Below are 20,596 nucleotides of genomic sequence, written 5' to 3' on the forward strand. Positions count from 1 at the left end.
AGGGACTTCGGAGCCAGACGTCGGAACTCAGTCTGAGTTCCGTCTCTGCTGTTTGCCAGCCGAGTGACCTTGGATAAGCCACTTCCCCTTCCCAGCCCTCACTTGTCTCATCTGTAAAATGGCTGAGGGACTTCCCTGGTGGTGCAGTGGTTAAGAACTTTATCCAAAAAAGACTTGTTTCAGGGGTCATTTTATCTTTTATTAGAAGCCTGATAGGTTCATTCTAAAATCCAAAAAGCATAAATCCCTTTCCAAATTCTCAAATAGGTTTGTAAGAAAAAAGGTTTTTGATGTTGAATTGGTTTCAACTATTAAATTCTTATTTTAGGGGGAACAAAAAGAATCTGCCTGCCAATGCAGGGGACATGGGTTCCATCCCTGGTCCAGGAAGATCCCACATGCCTTGGAGCAACTAAGCCCGTGTGCCACAACTTCTGAGCCGGTGTGCTGCAACTACTGAAGCCCGAGCGCCTAGAGCCCGTGCACCGCAACGAAGAGGAGCCCCCACTCACCACGACTAGAGAAAGCCCGCACACAGCAATGAAGATCCAATGCAGCAAAAAAAAAAAAAAAAAAAAGGCTGAAATGGCGCTTGGCACATAGTAAGCACTCACTAACCACTTCCTTTAATTACCAACATTATCATTCACATCCAGAAGTACCATCAGGTCCCGCCTGTGCCCAACAGTCCATGGCTCCCTGTTGCTGGCAGAAGAAAATCCACCACGCTCTCACAGACTGGTGGGCACTGCCTGGACCGGCCCCTTCGGACATCCCCAACCTCCTCTTCCCCTCACTCATCACACTGCAGTCACCTGGGCTGCCTCCTGTCCCTCAAACACCCAGCACTCCTTCCTGCCACTGGCCCTTTGCATATGCTTTTCCTCCTGCCCGAAATGTGCTTCCTTCGCTCCACTCCACTTCCAACCCTCCCACAGTTAACTCCGAAAAGGCTCTGTCTCACTTCAAATATTACTTCTCCTGCGAAGACTTTCTGGACATCCCCGCCCTCTGTACACGTGGGAACCTTGGCCTTCACAGCCCTGTACTACCCTCCTCTGACCCCCCACCCACATAGTGCTTCTGCTGGTGCTCACAGCACTCAAATGTGACATTCTTTGAGCAATGTTTTGCTCCCCACTATCGTGCAAGCACCAAGGACAGGGTCAACCCAGGGGCCCCCCCAGATACTCATCAAATTGAATTATTAATTTCCAGAATCACCCTGATTTGGGAAACTCAGATTCTTTTCAACAAAGACCACCCATTACCTATATAACAAAATAAGCTTTAACTCTCATACCTCTGTAAGACTTTTCCACTCATTAAATGGACAAATCTGAGAACACCCTCAGCTCCATCCTGTGTCCTAATTTTTCAGCTCAGAAAAACATGGTCACTGCACTCAGAGCAGCTGCTCACAGCTCCTGCTGTGCCTCCTCGCAGCCCAGCCTCTGGCCACCCCTTCCTCGGAACACGCGGGAGGCTGCGGGCTGCTCCGAGGGTCACCCCCTTACTTGGGGATAAATGCCAACCATGAGTAATGGCGGGCTGCTGAGGGAGGTGCAGAGGCGTATTCAGCCCAGTCAGCAAGATCAGCCAGAGCCGCCGTGGCCCCTTGCCCGGGGTTAGGGCCTGACTCAGCTGGTCCACACACAGCAGCCCCCCAGTCCCCAACCAGCTGGGGAATGAGGGTGCGGACCCCAAGGGGACCACGGGGCAGGACACCCGGCGAGACGTGTTGCTGAAGCCCGTGCTTTCATTGGTCCCTGCATCCTCTCCCTTGTCTATTTCACCAGTCCAGCAACCGCTGAGTGCTCGGCCGGTTTGGGGGAGACCTTAGTGAGGCCCAGGGCTCAACTTCTCCACAGGCTATGGGAGGCTCTACAGGATGCTTCAGAGGGCCCCAGGGGAGGAGGTATTCATAGAGGAGCAGTATTGAGGTCCATTCAAAATGGTTCTGAATGAAAGAATTTCTTGAAATGATGATGCAAACAGTCTGATTCATCACTATTAGTACCACTGGTGCTGTGATTGTGGTTGGGGCCAGCTCAGGGAAGGTGACACCTTGAGGCTTGGAAGAAGGGTGGACTGTCCCAAAACACAGACGAGTTGGGGGAGGACTTGGGACATGGGGTCTGCATCTGGTTGGGCTCCACAGACATGGAGGGTGAGCCTCAGGGTGAATGAGACCCGTCGAGAGCGAGAACTGAGCCTGGCCTGGGTGGGGGTCCCCAGATGTTCACGAACATCAGAAACTTCCTGGGCACCCCCACTTTCTAGGTTCTCCCAGGGCTCACTGTCCTGTGGGACAGATGATGTAGACAAAATGGAACAAACAGGCAACTAGATGGGATATGGGAGGAGGCAAGGGCAAGGGGCGGAAGTGGGTGCTCAGGAAGGACTCCTGGGGGCAGGGGGTGGGCCTGGGGATATCTGGGGGGAAACCAGGAGATGCCAGGGCAGGGTAAACGTGAGAGAGTGGGGGTGGGGTGGGGGTAGACGAGGGAAGTAGGGGAGGGGTGGGAGAGGGAGAAGGGGTAGGGGTGTCACACTCACACAGGTACACACAGGGAGAGCTTCTGCAGAGAGCTATGCGCGCCCCTTGTTTCCTTCCCAGAATTCCCAGGCTCACCATCAGGCAACAGGCTACACCCCATCCCCCAATAATCGAAGTCCTCCTCATCTCTGCAGAGCTTTAGGGGGGCTCAGCCTCTTCGGATCCTCACAACTGCCTGTGAGGTGTCTTACCCCCCACTCTGCAGCTGAAATAGCAGAGGCTTTCGCTGGAAAGGGGAGCAGATTTGGGCTGGGGTTGGGGGAGGCAAGAGGCCTAAACCGCGGGAGATGGAAGCCCTCAGGGAAATTCACACTCCAGCTGCTTGCCAGCCGAAGGACAAGCATTCTCAGCTGTTGTCACATCCCCCCCCCCTCCGCGCACACACACACGTGCACACTGACACGCACGTGTGCACACAGACACACTCACAATCCCACTCTCACACTGTCACACGCACACACTGGCAAACAGATAAACACTCACAATGACATACACATAAACCAACAAATTGCCACACACATGCACACCCCCCCCCCCCACACACACACGCACACCCACGAAACTGCCTCTCTAGCTGATCCGAGCTATCTGCTCCAGAATGGCCACCTCCTTAGGCCAGAGCCTCCTCTGGGAAATGTTTGCGTCTTCATATGATCCTCCAGGCTGCCCCCCAGCTGCCGTGTAGCCTAAAGTCCTGAGAAATAAGGAAAGATTCCTTTAAAACACACACTTCAAATTTTAGGCTGAAACAATATTTTGGAAATGTAGAGCTCAGTCCTCAGGCTCAGGCGGATGTGGGCTTCTGTTACAGGCAGGTGGGGCAGATAGGATGCTGAGGGCATGCAAGGGGGTCTAGGGTTGCAGAGCAGAGTGTGTTGGGGGCGGGGTTAGTCCGGGCAGATTCCACACCTGACCCCCCCACCCTCCGGGCAAGGCTGGGAGCAAACCCCACAAAGCAAGAGCTGACTGAGGGCTGAGGGGATCAAGGATACCGCTCTGGGAGGCCCACCCCACCCCCCACTCCCTCTGCAATCCTCCCCAAAGGACTTCGCTCCTGTGAGCCTCAGTTTCCCCATCTGTACAATGGGTACCATCCACCTCCTAGGGCTAGTGTGAGAGTTAAATGACATCCATCATACCTACAAAGTTATAAGCCCTGGAAGCCCAAGGAAAGAAAGTGGGAGGGGTGGGTGGGATGGGAAAAGCTCGAGGCAGTGACCTCTCGGGCGTAACCGGGCTGAAAATAACCGGCATTTTCTCTTTCTCTGCGGCTGAAGCAGCGCTTCCCATAGGACTGAGCCTGCTTATCAGGAGCAAAGCCGCTCTCTCTGCCAGAAGGTGACTATGGGGCTCGGCTCCCCCCTCCAGCCCGACTCCCACGGAGGAGAACACTGAATTCCCTCCTCTGGGTTCAGGTTTCTACACCCCCTCCAAAGCCCCCAAACAATTTTGCATATATTTAAATCTCCTCTGCTGTTTCCAGGCTTGAGTCGCACCCCCCCCCCCCCGCCCCCGTAAAAGGGAGAAAGAAATTACGAAAGCCCATCATTTGTCTCCGTCCGCGCACCCCATCTATCAGGGCCGCCGAGCCCGTCGCCTCGAATGATGCGCGCGCCCGGACGGCGCTTTAATGGGGCGCCGCGTGTGACTGTGCAGCCTCGGCGCAGCCGGCCGGCATTTGCATACATATTAAACGAAGCAGTAAAAAATGCAGACATACAAACCATTTGGACGGGCTCCTCGGCGAGCCTGCCAGGAAATCAATCTTCTGGTTTCTTAAAGGAAACCTGCTCGGGAGGAGGTGGCGAAGCCTCGCAGCCCGCGGGCCCTTGGAGGGGGAGCGGCCAGCATCTGTCCATCAGTCAGCAGAGCCCAGTAGGCTAGGGGGGTCCTTCCCGGCCACGGCCTCGGTGGAGTCGTAGACAGGGAGCCAGGGGACCAGGGGACTGGAAGGCATCATCAGTCCCCCTGGGAGTGGGTTCTGGCTGGACTGGCTGTGTGCCCTGGAGTAAGAGGCTTGGCCCCTCTGAGCTTTGCTCACGCAGTGGTAGTGATAACTTAGCACAGCGCCTGCCCCACCCCCAGTGGGTGCTGGAGCTTTTCCCCTCACTTCCTGGCTCTGGGGCTTAATGATTCATCCAAGGTGGCCCACCTCCTCTATGAAGAGCCTGGATCCCAAGCTAGGTGTGGAAGAGATCAGCTAAGAGCACAGGTTCTGGAGGCCAAGAAGCCTGAGTTCCAAGTCAGGCACAACTCCTTACAAGCTGTGTGACCTTGAGCAAGTGCATCAACCTCTCTGTTTCCTGAAAAAAGGGGGTATCAATATACTTCCTTCTTAGGTGTGTTGTTGGAATAAAGTAGGTCAGCCATTGCCTAGCTGGCAGTAAGGACTTAGCTGCAGAGCAAAGTGTAGGAGGGTCCTTGGTGTTACTGGTGTGGTTTTTCGGGTTAAAATTCCTCACTCTGTCTGGATGGCTTGGCAAGCCGCTCCTCCTGCGAGCCTCCTTACTTATAAACGTGGTACTGGATTCTCGCAGGAACTTCTAGCTCACGTGGATCCCCTAGCCCGCCCTCTGGAGATGTGGGGTCCCAGGAGCTCCACTCTGATTCCAGCCAGATGTGGCCAAGGCAGCACCTCTGAGGGCTCCGAGATCCCGTCATCCCCTGGCAGCTTAGGCAAAGCCCAGGGCCCTGGTGGGGGACACCCTGAGCCAGCCCCAAATAGGCTGAACATCTATGGGACCAGGAAAGGCAAGTGGACCAGAGTCTCTGCAGAACTCGAGCGGACCTGCTACTCTATCTGCCCTCTCTCTGAATTCCACTTTACAGATGAGGAAACTGAGGCTCAGAGAGAGGTGCATCGCTATGAAGCCTGAAGGTGGTAGAACCGGAATTTGAACTGGGTCTGAATGACTGCAGAGGCCACCTCCCTGGAGGCCACTTGTAAATACCCTCCATAGAAGGAGCTCATCCTGCAGTGTCAGGGAATGTGCTTCCCCCCAAAGAAGGTGTGTGCTTGTGGAGAAAGAAATCAGTTTTGTGCCCGGGCTGAACATGATATTCAAGATGCACGCAGGTTCTTCCTTGAAAGGAACTGGAAGGAAGGAGAATGGAGGCTTTTGGAACCAGTTTGCTTTCATCCATTTCCTCCACACCCTGGGAGGGAAGAATGAAGGTGACAGGTGTCCCCACGACAGACAGGCTGGGTAGTGGACAGTGCTGGGGAGGTGATGGGGGCAGTCACCCAGCCCAGTGAGAGCCACCATCCTCTCTGAGACCCTAGCCCTGAGTGAAGAGCCGGGTGGGGGGTGGGGTGGGGTGGGGTGTCTTTGCCTTCATTTGGGAGAGGGTCCCTGGGATTCAGAGCTTCCCATCTTAGTGGCAAAGTGACCTTCACGCTGTGTTGAGTCGTAGCCTGGTACCATGGGAACAAAAAAGTCTGAATCCAGGGTGTGGCCCGGTTCGGTGGTGGCACCTCCCTGCGTGACCTTGGGTAAAAGCCCTACCTTCTCTGGGCCAAGGTGGCTGAGCTGTCTGCACTTCTCTGTCTCCTTGGAAGCCCCTTCCTTTCACCCCTGGCCTCCAGGCTCTCTGGGCCTCTGTCCCTCCACCTCTCATCGCAGGCCCCAGAGTACAGGCCGCCCCCACTGCCCGGCAGGCGGGCGGGTGGAGGAAGCCGGCAGGGCGGGAAAAGGCGGGAGGGGCAGGAGTTACAGGAACCGGCTGGGCCGGGGCGATTGCTCAACGGGGGAGCCTGGCCCAGCCGGCCTCCACAGGCCCCCACTTCCACCAGCCGCCCTCCCTCCTAGCTCTGCATTGCAAACATTCCTCGCCAACCTCGGTTGCTGCAGCCCCGGAAGGGGGAACTGCCGCAGACACAGCACGGGGCCGCCAGAAACACTTAACCCCTTCCTTCCTTCCAGGCAGAGCCTGCAGGCCAGAGGATGGGGCTGGGCCTGGGTTCCCAGACTCTGCGTGACCTGGTCAGGCACACTGCTGGCAGCCCTGGCTGGCCCCAGGTTAGCAACCTGGATCAATAGGCTGCAGGTCAGATCATACAGTCGCCAGTCAAGGATTCACTCAGCAGGCATTTCCAGAGCTCTCCCAGGGTGCCTGGCACAGGCAGGAAAATCCACTAGGGGGGCCTCACAGGGCCCACATTCTACTGGGGGGAGGGATGCGGATCAGATAAACAGGGTTTTTTTTTTAGCCCACTACAATGCTGAGTGCTACAAAGGAGAAGTACAGGGTGAGCCTGAGTGTGAACTAAAGTCTCTCAATTAGGCAGGGAGGGCTTCCTGGAGGAAGTGACATTTAGCAAGCAACAAGAAAAGGAGAGGGAGAGTGTGTCAGGCAGGGGTCGTGCAGCTCTAGAAGGGAGAGAGAGGTTTCACAGTTCAGTCTGTGTGTCTGGAAAAGAGAGGGTGGCGGGGAGAGAGCCCCCAGGTGGGAGAGCTGGGACTGTCCTCTGAGGGCAGCAAGGAGCCATGGAAGGATTTTACCTGGGGAATGACATGGTCAAGTTCAGCCTCAGGCACTAAGATTCCCATAACAAAGAAAGGGAGCTAGCACAGTTTCAGGTACAAATCAAATATACACAAAGACCAGAACACCTGAAACTCACCAAAGTGCCACCAACAGGAGACATTTCAAATGGCAGCCTGGCAGCTGGGCCTGGCATCTGCTCCTCCTGGGGCCCAGGGTCCACTCGGAGCCCTGCCATCCCCAGGCCAGCCAGAGGCAGCAGGCTCAGGTGGCTTCTCCCCCCAGGATGGGATCCACCCCTCCCCCAGCCCAGACACCACTCTGTAGACAGCTGGAGGGCGATACATGCAGGAGAGTGTTGAGGTTGCAGGGGGTTGAGAGACCGTCCAGGCCCACCGTCTCCTCGATGCAGATGAAGAAACTGAGACCCAGAGGCAGCAAGGGCTGGCCCCGGCTCCCACCAGGGGCAGATGTGCAGCTGGGCCAGCTACTGTGGGGATGCTTGGGCACAGGGGGGCAGAAGGACATGCACCCGAGATGCCCACAGCACGTGTTCAGAGAGGAGGCCAGCACACCCGGCCTGCTTGTGACCGTGGCACCCCAAGATCTCTGTGAACCCCCGCAATCAAAGCCCCTTCCTCGCCCCACCTTTCACGGGACCTCACAGAGGTCGAATGAAACAGATCCAAATTCAGAAGCTGCATCCCTTGGAGCCGGAAGGTATGAGCCAGGGGACAAAGTAAGTTAGTGGGAAACTTCTTGATTGTATTGTTTTCGCTGTAGACATGTTCGTTTTGTTTTTCCTTTTTCTTCTTCTTCTTTTTAAATGAAGTGTTGCTTAGAACACCAACATACCAAAGAGATGAAAACGGAGCTCCCCTGATTGGAGAAGAAGGGGGTGGTCTGGGACCGGCCCCAGGTACACCCACCCCACGTGGGTTCTGTGTCTTCCTGGGCCACCCCAAGCTCCCCGGAACCCACTGAAGGCCAATAGGCAAGCCCAGCCCGAGGTTTTAGGGATGGGCAAAAGGAGGGCCAGGGAGGTGGAGACACTTGTCCGGAGTCACACAGCGCTGAGGGATGGAGTCACGTGCTGCCAGGCCAGCCTGACCCCAAAACCCTCTGTCAGGCCAGGCTCAGGCTGTGGGATCAGAAACTAGGGCCTACATTGTGTTTTCTGAGAGTCTCTCTGCCTGGCTCTGTCTGCTGGGACAGCTCCCCAAATCCTGCTCAGCAGGTTAAGACGTCCGAGGAGAAAACACGCCCAGGACGCTCCCTCTGTGGAAATCGTGCTGGGACAGGACAGGAAGGGGCTGGGCCGGCTCCATGCCCACACATGCCCCCAGCAGAAGCAGAGGCTGAGTTCCTCCCAGCCCCTCAGGGTCACCCATACAGGGGGCCCGAGCAGCAGCGACGGTCTGTTCTGTGGCTCGGGGTCCACGCTCCGTCACAGAACAAAGATCTTTCCAGGCAATGGCACTTCTACAAAGGTCCTTTGAACCTGCGGTGCCACCATCTTGGTGACCCGCCATCAGCTTTGCCAGGATAGAGCATTCCAGCCCCTTCCGAAGCCTCATCACAACTAGAAGAGTCGGACATTACTACCCCATTTCACAGACAGGAAACAGGACCATGAAGTCACTTGTCTGGGTCACAGAGCTAATAACGGACATAGCAGGCCTGGGATGCAAATGTCTCAAGCAGCCAGGTATCTGCTCCTCCCCACTAGGCCACCACCGTAGATGTGACTCCTCCTCCCAGCAGAGGCTGGGGCTAAACCAAGGAACCCCTGACCCACCCTAACTCTTCACATGGTTAACGCACACGAAATAAATCTTTTATCTCACCTACTTATTACGTGTTTATTTATTTATTTATTGGGGGGCACCATGCCCCACAGCATGTGGGATCTTAGCTCCCTGACCAGGGATCGAATCCACGTCCCCTACAGTGGGAGCTCGGAGTCTTAACCACTGCACCACCGGGGAAGCCCCTATGAGGTGTTTATCTTTGGCCTTTATCCATCTTGAGTTCTCACCCCTCTCTAGTCTTCTCCACGTGGATTCACACGGGTCACAGATTTTGCCTCTGCATTTCCAGGAGACAAAGCTGCTTGTGTCCTGGTAGCCATCATGGCCAAAAAAAACCCTCTCATTTGATACCTTTCAGAAAACCAAGTGGGCTACCTTGGAACTCTGGTGGAACTTGCTGCTTGGGGCCAAGAACTGCACCACACCACCAGGCTCTGAGGCTCAGCAAAGGGGCCTGGACGACTGTTACGGCTGCTGTTCCCGGGGCGTTGATGTGGCTGATAAATTCCTGGTCTCCTCCTCCTTCACATCATAGGTTAGCAAGGTCACCTCTCAAAGTTACTAATTGGCACTAAATGGTAAGAAACCAGCTGTGAGAGTGAGGTGAGTTATCTGTCCTTGTGCAGGAGAGATGGTTACCATGGCAGCCGGCCTGCAAGATGGCCTCCAAACGATTCCACCCTCCTTCAGCCCTTCCCACAATGCATAGGGCTGCCCTGTGGGGACCCATAGGACAGTGTGGAAAGGGCCAGGTCACAAGAGGCACTGTGGCTTCCGTTGTGCTCTCTCGCATCCATCTGGGGGCAGTCAGCCGCCACAGTGTGAGGAAACTCAAGCAGCTCTGTGGAGGAGTCTGTGCGGTGAGAAAGCAAGGCCTCCTGCCAACAGCCACCATCGCCCCGCCAGCCGGTGACTGTGCCATCTCGGAAACCGCTCCTCCAGCCCCAGTCAAGCTGTCAGGTGATGGCGACCCCAGCTGACACCTGGACTGCGTCTTCAGTGAAGACCACAGGCTGGGACCAGCCGGTTATGCCACTTCTGAATTCCTGACTCACAGACACTGTGAGATCATACATGCTTACTGTTTTAAGCCACTAAGTTAGGGGTGATTTGTTATGCAGCAGGAGGTAACTAACACAGAAACAGAGAGACCTTTTAGTTATGAGGGCCTTTCATTGACTGGGTTCCCAAAGTGTGTCCTTTGGAATACTGACCTCAGGTTATGCTCTGGAAAAACCATAGCCTGTCCAGTATGTGCAGACTGTGAGCTTTCGTCTCATATACAAGATTCCCAGTGCACCCTGGCATATTCAAGCAAATTCTGCTGGGCAAGGAAGCTGTTTCCCAGGAGTCTTTGTGGAACTCTGGCATCAGAGTTCCAGAGCTTCTTTGGGAAACACAGCCAACTGCCACGGCAGCACGCTCCTACAGCACATTAGACAATTGTGTCCAATATAAAAACAGAAGCACTCCCAGCCTGACATTCAGAGTGTGGCCGGTGGTGTTCCATACAAAGACAAGATGGCGGGCCTCTCTGAGCTCCTCTTCCAGCAGGGGAGGGCTGCTTAGCCCTGGGTCCCATCTGGTCCCACCAGTCATACAATCAGTAGTATCGGTCAGGGTTCTGAGCCAGGGTTTGGCCGTGGACCTCGGTGCATTTGAGGACCACTGGGGATTCAGATTTTCGTTCCCAACCTCTGTAGCTCCAGCTCTTATCAGCTCCGAAGCCCACTGACACGCAGGCCACGCTGTGCCCTTGAACTCCCCACCCCTTGTGTCTGCCACGTCCTCAACGACAAGGCCTCAGAGATGCATCCTTCTCAGTGGGAATGCGACCACGCTCTTAAAACACGCACCACTGGAAAACAGCGTTTGAGACAGAAAAAAATCATTTTACAGGCAACTTTTTAAGAGCGAATCCACCCCCTTCAGCGAGGGAAGGCTGTGCTCAGAAAACCACATTCTTTCAAACCCCTGGGGCTGCATGGGGGTGGGAACAGAGATCTTTCTACACGCTAGGAGGCAGAGGCCTTTTCTTCTGTTGAAAACGTAATTTTACCCTCACGTTGCTTCATCTTTCCCTGCATGGACATTCTGGGGGCTCTCAGGCCTTTCTGGAGCCATCGCTTCCAGACACCAAGCGGCCTGCCCTCCTCCCTTGGCCCTGGCTGCCCCAGCACCTGCCTCACCTGGGAGCCCTGCCCAGGCCTGCTCCATCAGGACCTACACTGGAGCAAGATTCCCAGGTGATTCCAGGCACATTCAAGATGGGGAGTGCCTGGCTGCACCCCAGAACTGCCATCTCAAAGTGCCCTCCGCCTTCCCGCTAACGGACTGCCACATCTGCCTTCCTCACCCCGCTTCCAGGCTCACATTGCTGACAGCTTCTCAGAAGCTACAATTCCCGAGCCCCATTTCCACGTGCACTCTGCCCGCCGCTGCATCCCTCTTTCATCATGGAAATCCAGTGAGAGGATCACACACGACAGGGTGGGATGTCAGGACACCTGAACAAGAGGTAATGGTAACAATAAAGACACCCAGCCCTTACAGAGCGCTTTCAACCCAGGGAGGAGGCAGTGGGACCCAGCGGTTCAGAGAGGAAAAGCCAGCTACCCAGGATCACACAGCTGGTAAATGGCAGAATCAGGGTGACCTCACAGCCACTGAGCTCTCCCCAAACACCCTGCGGCAGGAGGACTTCCTTGATGGGGAAGTGGGAGTGGCTGCAGGGACTGTCAAAGAATCACACCCTCATCCCAACTGGTTTAGCCCAGTGGTATCCAATCTGGGGTTCCCTGGGGGGCCCTCCAAGGCTTTCTGCAGGTGGGGGCGGAGGGGGGGTGGATCTCCATGATACTTACAGCCTTTTGAAATCCCTGATGGTCACTGCACCCAGACGGAGGGCCAGACCAGCATGGGCTCCATAACAGCATCACCTTTCTCTGCTTTGGATGGGGTTATATCAACCCACCGTGCTCGTTCAGACTCTCCAGGCCAATGAGAGTTGCACAGCATCTCGGACGCCTTTGATTAACCCAAACTGAGAAAGCTTCTATTACTTAACAGAAGCAGTTTTCTTGTTGGGCCAACATGGGCCTGGGGGCAAAAAAGAGCAGGAGCTTTTCTGGTGGGAACGGAGAGAGGAATTAGGTTAGAAAGTTGAGTTACTGAAGGGAGGGCATTTGTCTCAATGATTTGGGGCAGCACCACCACTTTTTTTTTTTTTTTCTTCTTCTTTAAAATGAATCAAGTGGGACTTCCCTGGTGGCACACTGGTTAAGACTCTGTTGTCCCAATGCAGGGGCCAGCGGTTCCATCCCTGGTCAGGGAACTAGATCCCACATGCATGCCGCAACTAAGGAGCCTGCCTGCCGCAACTAAGACCCAGCACAACCAAATAAATAAATAATTAAAAAATAATAATAAAATAAAATGAATCAAGAGGCAGAAGCAGCCCCGACGGGCAGGGCTGAGCTACCCAGGCTCACAACCCAGCTCTTCATTAGCTGCTCTTGCGCCACTCTCTCCACGGAAGTGGACCGAGAGGATGACATGTGGGCTCCTGTTTGCAGGAAGCCAGCCACAGACAACCTTGAATTTCTTGTAGAAACATGCAACAAGATGGGCGTGGGCCTCTGCTCACAGCGTCCACTCTGCTCTGCACCTTTCTCCCCATCTCAGCAGACCTTTCCCCTCCATCCCTCCTACCTCTGCCCCACACGTGTGGTCAGGAGCACTCAGAGGTTAATGGCCCTGGGGGGTCTGAGGTCCAAAGGATACAAGGAGCTTGCGATCAACTGACAACTGCATCTCACAGCCCCTGCCACGTGCTTCCTCCATCTGGAGATGCCTTGTTGGTGTGGGGACCCCAGATTCCTGGCCACTGGTAGGTGTCCTTCCATGAGGGACTTGAAGTCCCTTTGGACTCGGGATTGGGGGGGAGGGGCACAATCACTTGTTTAAAACCCAACCTCATGTGTCTGAGTAGCAGGAGCTGGAGACCCCAGTCCAGAGGCCCCATGACCGTGGACTAGAACAGCACAGTGAAGGCCAAGCCAGCTGGGTTTCAAATACAGCTAACAGGAGTCAGCTTTGAGGTATGTATTAAAAAAAATGTACCATCCACCAGCCACAGCGAAGGGCCTAAAACTCTAATGTCGACGTACCAACCAGGCGACGTTTTTAAAGCAAGTTCCCTCGGTGATTCTTTCCACTGCTTCTTTATGAGACGGAGCAGCTACGCAGCCGCAGGTGCCCCTGTTATGCCACGTTTCACTGGTCTGTCGATGTGTCCCCCTCTCCTGAGAGACGTAGCTCCTCCAGGGCAGGGGCACCGCTGGTTCGTCTTTGTGCCTGAAAACTCACTCAGGGCCCTGCCGTCTGGACTCGCAGTCCTGTTGACCAGCAGAACAGACCGCTCAGGTCCAAAGCCAGATTCATCGGTTTCTCAGTGAGGAAACTTAGCAAGTCACCCCTCCTCTCTGTGCCTGTTTCCTCCCCTGCGAAATGGCAATCCCAGTCCCTCGCACCACGTGGGGCTGCTGTGAGCAGGGCCTGAGCAGGTGAACACACCTATCACAGGACACGCCCACCAGTGGGATACCACTACCCAGCTCAACTCGGATGCTTCAAGGCTGGGCCCACGATGGCTGCTCAGGTACTGTTTGGTGTTCAGATTTTTTTTAAACTAACATTTCTTCAAGTATAGAGATAAAAATCGTATACTATTTGTGGGAAAAATGTGATTTTTTTTAAAAAGAGAAAACGTGACTTTTCTCCCCACCTACAACCAACATTCAAGATAGATACTCCCAGGGACTTCCCTGGTGGTGCAGTGGTTAAGAATCCGCCTGCCAATGCAGGGGGACACGGGTTTGATCCCTGGTCCAGGAAGATCCCACATGCCACAGAGCAACTAAGCCCACGCGCGACAACTACTTAGCCTGCGCTCTAGAGCCTGTACTCCACAACAAGAAAAGCCAACGCAGTGAGAAGCCAGTGCACTGAGACGAAGAGTAGCCCCTGCTCGCCGCAACTAGAGAAAGCCCACACACAGCAACAAAAAGACCCAATGCAGCCAAAAATAAAAGTTAACTAATTAATTCTAAAAAAAGATGGATATTCCCATTCATGTCCCCCTTTTACAGATGAGTAAGTCAAAGCTCAGAGAGATCAAATGAGGTTCCCAAGGTCACTCAATGACAGAGTCAAGCTCTTAACCGTGAGTATCTTGGGTTTATTACCCCTGACCTCCCTGAGATCCTTGGTTAGACCCCCCGGAACCAAGGGCCCCCTCCCAAAGAGAACCAGCAATGATCAAGTGCACACATGAGTTGACCAGGCCAGTAATCACATAATAAGTTCATCTCTACTTTAAAGATTTCTCTGAGTGGGAGCCAGTGTGACAGGGAAGGACATTTTGAATCAGGTTACACCAAAAACACCAGGCATCTCTGGAAGAGTACAACTTCCCCAAGCCTGGGCTAACTCTGGCCAACTTCCATCTGATGCCCTGGTAAGCAAGCAAAAGGTGGGGAGAGGGCAGATTCAGATTAGAAGCCTCTCGGGTTTTAGTACAAGGCCTGAGAAAGTGTGCAGGGGTTGAGGGTGGGGGCGTTCATGCCCTGTGGCTGTCTTGAGGCGGGGGTCTCTGAGAGGGTCTTTCAAGCTGCTGTATGAATTAGTTTCTCAAGCCACAGACACCTGGGATTCCCTCTTGGCAAGCTGTGTGACCTCTCTGAGCCTCAGTCTCTTCATCTGAAATGTGTCCAGCAAAGCTTTATGGTCCAGCTGCTCCTTGCGGGGCTGGTTCTGGGTGCCAGGGACTCAGCAATGAATGGGAGAGACCAGACTGGCGCTTTCACCAAGATCACGGCCTAACAGGGGAGACAGTGAGTTCGGAGACAAACACATTCAGATATCAGCTACGAGGAAACAACCCGAAGATGAGGGTAATCTCTATCTCAAGCTAGTGGTGAGGATGAAGAGTGTGCATCCAAGTCAAGGCTGAGGCCAGCACTGGGCACGTGGTGAGTGCTCAGAGCATGAAAACTGCTCTAGTTGCTGCTGTGGGGATGATTATTAGCGTAACCTGAATAAAACTGGGTTGCCTTGGGGCCCAGTCTCATCACCATGTCATGTTCAAAAGCAATACCACTCTGACATCCCCAAATCACTGAAAAGCAGTTTAAATCTGCCTGATCTCCCAGACACACCAAAGGGGAATTCCTGTGCACACCACACACAAAAGCATCCTCAAGACTCTCTGTGACAATCTGTCTACCTAGAAGGTCTCAGCGCAGTTGCTCCAGAAACATCTCCTTTCCCTGCACCTCCCTTTCAGCCTTTCCAGAGAGGCAGGGGCTGTTGGGCCTGGCGGCTGGAGAAGGGGACTGGGTGCCTCCAGGCTCTGCCCTCACTAGCCACGCTGCTTAATCACTCGGTTTCCTCATCTGCAAAATGTGGAAAACAACAGCACTGCGGCCAGTGAGGTACTGTGGGGACTCAATGAGTTAATGGCTGTACCGTGTTTAAGACAGGCAGGCACAGCTGGGCTACCCCAGTGTGAACTCATGGTTTCCTTCTACTGCCTCCCCGACCTGCCCTTGGCATCTCACCCCAGTTAGGAGCTCTGCGCAGGGTCTCCTGTAGTCAGTATGGGCTTTCTAGGTCCCAGCACCTAGGGGCAGCTCCACTGACTGCCCTGCTAAGCACAGGGAAAGGGTTGGTGCCAAGCAGGTACTTGGGGCCTGCTGATCACTGGGGAAAGATGCCTCCCCACCAACTGAGGCCACTGCTTGCCCAAAGCCTGGGCAGTGTGGCCCAAGGTGACTCCTGCCTCCTCCTGCATCAGAGATCTGGTGTCTCTCTTCCCAAGGGGCTCTGGGCCAGGCCCTTGTTAGGCATGTGGTTCCTGCCCCCACAGGGCTCACAGACCTGTGTGGGAGGCAGATATGCAGGGCCCGAGCTTGAGGTGAGGCACCAGGGTGTCAGGGAGGGCTTCCCAGAGGAGGAGGCACTAAAGGGAAGGCCACACCCAGGCAAAGGCTTGGAAGGGAGAACGTGGTGAGTTCTAGAAGCTACAAGAAGTTCTCTCCCACCTGCCCCTACAGGTACACTTTGCTGAGCTCTGTCACCTACACCATCTCACTTGGCACCCCCCTCCCTTGGACCTCAGAGGACAGAGGGCAGGAGCTCTTGCTCCCAATTTACAGATGGGGAAACCAATTCTAAGACAGAAAGCGGCAATTCCTGGCTAGGACTAGAGCCCACATCTTCTGACTCCTGGCTCAGGTGAGAGAATCAATACACAAGACTGGGCCCAAAGCACCCCCCAGCATCTGCCTAGTATCATCACTCCCATTTTACAGATGAAGAAACTGAGACTTAGTGAGACCACAACATCCCTCCAGTCCTGCTGTTTCTGTCTATAGCTCGAGACCCAGGACAAGCCTGAGGTGCCCAGATGCCCTCCCCAGGTGGGGCAGGAAACAGCCAGGAGCGCGGTGACTGGGGGTGAAGGAAGGAGGGGAGCCGGGATGGGTTTTGCAGATCAACACCAGGCCGGGAAAGGCAGAGGAATGTGGGTGGGGATGGGGTGGACCTCAACAGGAGGCCAGTCTGGGAGGGGCCCAGAGCCCTAGGCAGCCCCCTCACTCACCCCAGGGTGAGACCCTGACTTCCCGGAAGACACCACCCCTCCGCTGGGCGGGGAGAAGGACCACTGCCTCCTGGCCGCCCAATCAAACGCACTCCCAGGCTGATGGGGGAGGCGCCAGGGCGAGGGGCTCCCAAGGCCTTCGTGGAGGAGCCCTCCGGGATCTGCCCAGGAATCGGCCGCCCACCACCCCACCGCCCACCCCCAACCTCATTAGCACCGACGCCCGGCGTCCTCCCCTCGGCTTTCGGGTGATTCCAGAATTTAAAGGTTAAATCCTAACCTCGTCTCAGCAGTTTCTCCCCGCTTTTCCTACCCAGCGCCAGTTGCTGGTAATTATATGCATCTCCGAGCAGCCAATCAGCTGTCAGACTGACAGATACTGATCTTTTCGTTTTATTTTTAGCTCTGTGCTTCCCCCTCTAGTTGCAAAAAAAAATTCTGTTTGTTCTGTGTGCTGCTGCTTGGCTCCCAGCTCTGCAACCGGCTCTCATCTCTACCAGCCAGGAGGGAGCAGGAAGCCGGAGGGGCTGGAGCCTCCTGCCCTCCAGAAAGGGGGGAACGCAATGCACCCGCTGCCCCCCAGCTGCAGACCCTGGGCTGTGATGGGGAAGGGAGGAGGCTGGTGCTGCCCAGAGCCGCCTTTGGAGGCCAGGGCACCAGGAGACGAGTTGTACTTGGCACGGGAGGGGAGCAAGGCCTCACCTGTGGGCTGGAGGCAGGGAGACAGAGACAGAGAGACAGCCGAGAAACGGAGAGACGTGCAGAGGCAGAGACGAAGCTAGACTGAGAACAAGAAAGAGAAGGGAGTGGAAGGGAAAAGACAAGCTCTTGCCCCCTGGAAATACTCTTCCCCCAGAACTGAGCAGAAGGGGGCAGGGATGGCTGTCAACCCAGCGAGCACTGAACTGCGAGTCAGGAGGGGGCTTCCCAGCCAGGCCTGCAGGGCTCAGGCCTGGGACCAGGGCCCCCCTTCCCAGGCCTGTGTGCGTCCCCTGCCCTGTGAAAGACATGCGAAGGACTCTCTGAAGAGTCATGTTGGGGAACGTTCTGGAAGTTTCTGGGACCTTCCTGGAAGCACCAGGAGGCAGGCAGGTGTGGGGCCCGGCCGGCAGGAGGCCCCCGTTCACACAAGGTCTTTGGAAGGAGAGGAGGGATCTGAGGGCCAGGCAAGCTTTTAGGTCCCAGAGAGTCTCCCTGTTAAGGACCCTGGTCCAGGAGTGGGGTCAGTCAATGATGGTGATGCTTTCTTCCATCATAACAGCTCGCTAGTTTGCAGAGCCTCTCCCCTTGCCCCAAGGGCCTCCGTTCCTTCCCCATAGTTAGCCCCGGGATGAAGTGACACGGGGGCCAGGAGGCCTGGCGAGGATCATCTCTATTCTCATTGGCCCTGGGGGAGGGGCGGCAGGGTAGCCTAATGGTTCGGTATCTGGGTTCACGCCCCAGGGCTGCTGTTCAAGCTGCGTGAGGCCGAGGGAACGCCCCAAGCTCTCTGGGTCCCCATCTTGAAGGTGCGCCCCATTCCACCCCCTTCTCACAAAACTGCCTGGGGAGTGGAGTCGCCCTGCACGAATGCTCCCCACGCCCCGGCATCGGTGGGGCCCCGCGTACCAGTGAGCCGGTATTATTAGCGTCTCCGTTTCGCGGATGGGGAAACTGAGGTTCATGTGACTCGTACTTGGCAGAACTGGGACCAGAACCCCCCCCTTCTTGGCTTCCTTTTCTCTGACACCACAGATGGCGCGCTGAGAAAAAAGAGAGGGGAGAGCGGGGAGAAGGGAATTAGGAGACGGAGCGAGGTGGAGGGAGGCAGCGGCACCGTGATCAATTACTTGGGCTGTAAATTTCTGCTGTTTTGCAAAGTGAGCACACAATCTCAGAGAGACATCGCTCCCGAGTCTGCTCGGGAGAAACCAAACGGCCAAGCCCACGGCAGACACGCCGATGGTGGGAGCCGGGGAGGGAGAGGGGAGAGCCCCAAGGTGGGGTCAAAGCGGCCAGCAGCATGGGCGGAGGGGAAAGGCCCCCCGCGAAGGAGCAGAGGAGGGCGAGGTTGGGAGCTGCCCGGAGCGCCTCTTGGGAAGGGACTCGCCTCCCTCTTCCCTTTCCAGCAGCTTCCTCTCCCACTGTTGGGAGTGGGAAAGCCAGTCCTGGGGAGCCCTGTTTGCCACAACACCCCCGCCTGGCCACACCCTGGCTGCTGCCTCCACAGCTGCTCCTGGGGTCTGCTGGGATGGGGACCCAACTTTCTCACCTGTAAAATGGGGATAATGACGGTGTTCATCCCCAGGAGTTGAGCTGATAGATCAGAAAAATCTAGGATATAAATGATCTGGCTTGGAGTCTGGCACACACACAGCAAGTAGAGCTACTGTTGTTTTTGTTGTTATTATTATTATTATGAAGCTAAGCAAGGGCTAAAGGGTTGGTAAAGGGCAAAAGATAGTTTGGAGACCAATGGAATTATTAAAAAGGTGGGGGCCAGTCCTCCCTCTGAGGCACAGTGGTGGAAAGCATGGCCCACAGTGGGGAATATCGTGACCTTGACCTGTCTCTATCCCCCAGCATGTAGGGGCAGGGGACAGGGTGCAATTTGTGCTTAGGAAATGGGGCCAGGGCAAGGCGGCCCAGGCCCAGACTTCTGGCCTCCACCTTCCTGGAGTCTTGCTACAGCCCATTTAGGAAATGAGCTATAGGTAGAGTCCAGCTTCTCCCTCTGGAATTCAGGTGCTCCAGGAAAATGGGATTCCAGCAACAACACCGTGGAAGTGCAAAGATGACGGCATTTCAGAGGCACGCTCTGCGTGCTCATCTTCTCCTAGGCACGAGGAAATTCAGCAGCAGAACCATCCCCAGGCCCTGCCCTCAAGGAGCTATTTGGGAGAAAAACAAATCCATACAGCTGACCCTGAACCCTGGTCTTTGGACCCCAGACAACGCGCAAAGTAATGAGAGGCCAGGGGATGGTAGAGGAAGATCACAGACTCTAGCTATCGTGAAATGAGGAAGGCCAGGTAGCGGGACCTGAGGGCAAGGGGTGAGGCCAAGACTGGTGGTAAATCTGGGTCCTAGAGATGGTACCTCGAGTTCAGGTGGGTACCAGGCACAGGGCCCACCTGCACCCTCTGCAGCCTCGGGGATCCCAGGCTGAAGGCAACAGAGGAGCTTGCTACTTTCAAGGAACCCTAAGGTGGATTCCCTTAAAATGAAGAGCAGCTCCCCTGGATGGAGACAATAAAAATATTGTATTAGGATGGGCTGAGAGATATAACAAACCACCCCCAAATAAAAGTTTTTTTCTTATTCATATCACAGTCTACTGTGGGCTGGTAGAGGGGAGGGGTGGGGGGCCCTGCTCCATGCAGTAACTCAGGGGCCCAGCCTCCCTCATCTTGTGGTTCATCATCTTCTAGGGCCTTTTCCTTCTCTGCAATAATCTTGTGGAAAGGTAAAGAAAGTGTAGAAGGAATTTTATGGACCAGGCTAAAAGGGGTGTTAGGGCATATTACTTCAGCTCACATTCCATTGGCCAGAGCTCAGTCATGTGGCCATACCTAACTGCAAGGGAGGCTGGGAAATGTAGTCCAGCTGTGTGCCCAAAAGGAATAGAATGAACCAGGGTTTGGTGAAAATATAGTAATCTCTACCACAAATGCTGTTCTCTTGAGGTGGATGAGCTGATGCTCACAAAGCACCCAGTGTAGGGCCCGGCCACTGACTTGTGTGCGGAAGCTGGTTATTTGTCCTATAAATGCAGAGGCTTCTTGCCTGAGGGTTAAGTCCGGCATCTGAAGCCTGTGCCTAGTTCTCCTCCTGGAATGGTACATTAAAGTGTGTGTGTGTGTGTGTGTGTGTGTGTGTGTGTGTGTGTGTGTGAATGAGAGAGAGAGAGAGAGAGAGAGGGAGGGAGAGAGGGATGGAGAGATATTTTTTGGTTTAAGGGGAGCATCCAAAGCTTTCACCAAATTCTCAAAAATATGAGCATAATGACTTAAAGAGAGATGGCCCACTCTCCTATTAAAGCAAGCTGTGCTACATTGACTTTTTTGGGACTTAGCAAGGCTTTGGTACCGAGTGGCC

The 20,596-nt window shown here is 54.9% G+C and overlaps 1 long non-coding RNA gene across 2 annotated transcripts; it reads right to left on the reverse strand.

The window, feature by feature from the left end:
- Positions 1-8,869: 8,869 nt before the first annotated feature.
- On the reverse strand, positions 8,870-16,847 carry LOC130846635 (uncharacterized). 2 transcript variants are annotated; one of them, XR_009051595.1, is made up of 4 exons: positions 16,800-16,847; positions 13,026-13,253; positions 11,721-11,983; positions 8,870-10,714 (listed from the first exon to the last, which is right to left on the reverse strand). It is a non-coding gene; the product is annotated as an uncharacterized LOC130846635 (long non-coding RNA). The 2 variants fall into 2 exon arrangements; XR_009051596.1 differs by lacking the exon at positions 16,800-16,847 and adding an exon at positions 15,477-15,692.
- Between the last annotated feature and the right edge of the window lie 3,749 nt (positions 16,848-20,596).

Source organism: Hippopotamus amphibius, chromosome 2 (assembly GCF_030028045.1).
Source record: "Hippopotamus amphibius kiboko isolate mHipAmp2 chromosome 2, mHipAmp2.hap2, whole genome shotgun sequence".
Lineage (NCBI taxonomy): Eukaryota > Metazoa > Chordata > Mammalia > Artiodactyla > Hippopotamidae > Hippopotamus > Hippopotamus amphibius.